Source organism: Cucumis melo, chromosome 1 (genome assembly GCF_025177605.1).
Source record: "Cucumis melo cultivar AY chromosome 1, USDA_Cmelo_AY_1.0, whole genome shotgun sequence".
Lineage (NCBI taxonomy): Eukaryota > Viridiplantae > Streptophyta > Magnoliopsida > Cucurbitales > Cucurbitaceae > Cucumis > Cucumis melo.
In genome coordinates, this window is record NC_066857.1 from 7155165 (window position 1) to 7159888 (window position 4724).

Sequence of the window (4724 nt, forward strand, 5' to 3'; positions counted from 1 at the left end):
AAAAAGAATAATAATAATAATTGTAGAACAATGATCATGATTTTAAAAAATTATAAAAAAAAAATTGCAGAAGAAGGAAGAAGATGGAAAGAAAGAAGGAAAAAATGGAGCCACACAAAATTCAAAAGCGACAAGGAAAAACCTAAAAATATTTATTAAAAAAATGACCGACTTTATGGACCTTTTGATTTTGTTACACAGGCCATAAATATTTGGGTATTTTGTTATATTTATGAAAGTTAACCTTAATTATATATTTATGAAAATTAACCTTAATTATATATTTATATATAATTAATTTTTGGAAGGGTAAAGAATAATATTCTATTATTGGTGAAAAGATATCTATTTTTGGGAGGAGGAAAAGTTTATTTAATGGAAGTTAGCAACGAAAGAGAAGAAATTGCTTTTTGTTATTTAAAAAGGAAGAGAAAAAGAAAAGATAATAATAATAACGATAATGAAAATAATAATAATAATAATAATTAATGTTGTTATTATTATAATTATTATAATTATTATAATTATTATTGTTGTTGTTCTTGAGAATTGGGCGGTTGTGGTCTGTCGTGAGGAAGAGAAGGTGAGGAAGAAAAAGGCGAAAAAAAGAATTTAGCTTCTCGAGAAGGAGAAGTCGAGAAAGAGTTTGGCTTCTCGGGAAAATAAAGTTTGCGTCTCGAGGAAATGTCTAATTTGGAAGTTGATCGTCGACTTACGTGTCAAGCTTAGATTTGGTTGCATGGTGCGGTAAGGAGGTAAGGCGACATGTATAAAGTGGTAATTCGAAACTAGTGGGTAAAGAAAGTAGCCGATCCAAAGGATTAGTATAAATAAGGGTGGAGGCCCTAAGTAAAGTGTTGTTTATTTGGAGGTTTTCTAAGAGAGTGCAAGGAGTTAAGTTGTGCTGAGGAAGTACTAGGTGTGGAGATGCGTTCGAGAAAGAAGTGGATCATACATTTGTGTGAATGACCTTCTTAAACTAAATACTCCTGTATGGGTGACTTTATTAAGCTAAACACTCCTACGTGGGTGGCTTGTAAAATAGATGATTTGTAATGTCTTCTTAATAGATTCCCTTATGAGTCTAAGTTATGCATAGCACGTTCTGTATCTCTCTATGTTATTACTATTATTGTTGTTTGAAAAGAGAAAACTATTGCTTTCTATGTATTGATTGTGATGAATACATGTAAACCATTAGTCTTATTCCTATAAAATGAGTAGTGGTTATGTGGTGTGCAGATAATGTGAATGGCGTCGTGTGGATGACCGGTGCAACAAGAAATAAATCAAGAAACTTCCCAAATGTTTTGGATGGAGTGAACATCATAGTAGCTCAATTGCAAGATATTGGCGAGAGTAAATCGCAGTACACTTGGCGAGGGGGAGAATTCATGTTCTTGGTAGAAATGAATAAGAGAAACTATGTGAGGTTTCTATAATTTATGAAATGAGATTGGAAGTCACGTTTGAGAAATGAAAATGAATTTGTGCTTGACTTGTATTCCCAAAAAGGTTTTCCAAAATCTCCATTCACCAATTATTTGAGTTACGTGCTTAATTTTCTCATCCCCAGGTGTTGAGACGTTAAGGCCAAGTAAGGAAAGGTAAGATGGATTGTGACGCGGGAAAGCTGATCAAGTTATCCGTCTTTGGATGATCTAAAGTTATTACGTGTAGGGAGGGCTGCATCTTACTTTTGTGTGTGGTATGAGTCTTGTCTTTCATATGGATTGCTAGGTAATCAAGGAGAAGGATAAGAAAGATGTTCTTATACTCTTGAACGCCTTAACACGAATAGTAGCAATCTAGTGGATGAAGGAAGACACTTATAGCTTAGGTTTTATTTTGTGCCTTGTAAGAAAAGAAATGTAATTGTAAAGTACTTTTAAAATATTCTCCATCTTAAATTTGTTACTATTCCCAAACTACCCTTCAATAACTTATTTTTTCTCCCCTTTTTAATGCCCTAATCATCCCTTATTTCTTCACCCACTTTTTAAAGCTCTAATCATTATTTTACCTACGGAAAAAACAATTTATTTCTTCTATAAGGTATGTATTTCTTCTCCCCCTTTTCTGAAGCCCTAATTAGCCCTTCTTATACGAAAAAAAAATGTTTTTTTCTTCCTTGTTTTTCCTGAGCAATAGATTACAATTGGTGTTCAAAATTGGTAAGAGAGTTTAATTTCATCAGTCATTTTTCACTTCTTCTTTTACAAATCGCTCATATGAAGATTTTTTAAGTTTTATTTGTTGTTTTGTTTTTTTCCATTGTTTTGTAGTGGTTGTACTGCTATTATGCATCCATAGATTCTTCTCTTTTATATTGTATTAATCTATTGGGATTTTAATGTTACACCAATTGCAATATGAAATAGAATGGTTGTTGATCAGAGTAATTTAACTTCGTCTGTGATTGTTCTCTACTTTCTTCGATGTGTATTTTTTTAGTTCAATCTAATTACAAATAATTTTGTTTTATTTTTCTATGTTGGTTTTGTTTTGGTTTTACTTTGTATATCGGTTTGGTATATCAGTGTTGTGATGTACTTATATTATATGTATTAGTTGACTGATACACTTACTACCTGTTTTTCATTTCTCTAAATTTTTTGCAGTTTATTGTAGTTATGTTTAAGTTTGCAGTAATTGTTTTTCATAGTGGTCAATGGAATGAGCGACAGTGCTATGTGGATTACAAAACAAATTGTGTTTTGGTTGATGGAGTGATGTCGTTTGATTCTTTTGTGAACTTGATACATAATGAAATTCAGGTTGACAACTAAATCTATTATTGTCAACTTTGCGTAGTAATGAACTTTATTTCCAATGTTCTATTCAACATTAACCTATTTAAGTAAATTGAACACGATTCATTCAATCAAGTTGATCACGTATACATATTAATGCATCATCAACATGATATCAAGTGTATCAAACATATAATATGTAACAATAGCGTATCAAGTGTATCAAACTTATTAAGTGTATTAAACCCATCATGTGTATGAGCAAATCATAACAAGTGTATCGACAATATAACAAGTGTATCATGCTTAATGCATCAAGTGTGTATTTAATTGATTGAGTGTAATTGCAAAGTTTAGTAAATGTATCAACAACATCAAGGGTATCAAACAAATGATGTGTATCAATGTTATTTAATTTATCGAGTGTATCGACAAAGCATAAGTGAATAAAAGATGCATCAAGTGTATCAACAACATATCAAGTAATGCCTGAAAACGTTTAAAATTTTAGAGAACATGTTTGTAATTTTACATTTTTCAAATGTGAGTTGGGCTTGAATTTTGCGATTTTTGCAAATCTAACCGTTATGTGTTATATGCCTCATTTATCTAATTACACACACCATTGATTTTCATTGTGTATAAAATTGAGGTGATCCTCTCGAAAGAATAGATACTAAAATGGTGGATGTTTTAGAAGTAAAAAGAAAAGAAAAAGGATTAATGAAACAAAAATGGAAATTGAAGATATTAGTAAGAAAAAAGTGTATGGAGATGACGCGGAATCTAAAACATCATTTGAAATGAAGTTAGTTGGATCGAAGAAAGTCAATTTTTTCGGAGGCCTTCCTTCTTTGACTTTTATTACCAAACAAATATTTTCTTTCCATTTCCCATCTTCTTATACCATTTTTTTCAAAGACGTGTCTTCCCAAAATTACCAAAAACACCCTAAAACCCTTCCCAATAACTCTCCATCCATTTCTTTAACATCCTTATTCTATTATATCACTACAAATATTTGTTTTCTTTAGGTTTAAGGATTAGCATCGTAGAAGTAAGCAAATGGTGTTTATCATCAAGTTAATTCTAGATCATTTACTTGCTTGTCGAGGGTTATGAATTAATCTCGACTTTGTAGATCACACTATATATCAAAAAAATCACGGCCAGCAAACTCAATATATCCATTAAATAGCTTAACTATGATTTTTAGTTATTTTGTTAACTAACCACATTATGAAATAGTTGTCAAATTAATTCCAACAAGTTGTTTTTATATTTTAGCTCTCAATAACTTTTTTATTAGAATGCACTAAAACATGCACACTCTCAAAAGTAGTTATCCACTTGCCTATTTTTAGATACATTGTGGGACTTTGTGAGCTTAGTCTCATACAAGTGTCCTTTTTTCTATAAAGTATGTTGTTTGTCTTCCTTCATCTCAATAATGGAGAGTGAATCGAATCTCTATAGAGCTGCAACTTACCTTGTTTCAATATAGCTCTATACCAAATTAATAGTAAGTTAAACATTTTAACTCGACACTGAATATATTATATTCATGAGAACATTTTTTAAAGAGGTGTTTGGCTCACACCCATTTGAATTGAGTTGAGTTAGGCAAAAATTATAAAACATGATGTTTGGACAATTAACTTATTTGTTGAGTTGATACAAAATTATCATCTCAACCTAATGCACCATCTCTTCCTTCGATGTTTACTATGACTCTGCCTCCAATCATTATCGGTGATCAACTCTTGCACCAACCACCATCTATGATATCATTAAAAAGATTAATCAACTATGCAAAGTTTTAAAGTTGGTATCTTGATTAAATGTTATTAAGAAAAGTATGTGTGAGGTTGCACGGTGGTAAAAAAAAAAGACCAAACAAAAATAGCTTGTAGAAAATCGAAATGCTTTGAGATAAAGAAAGTAGTGTACCAACCCTATTATGTTTTAGAC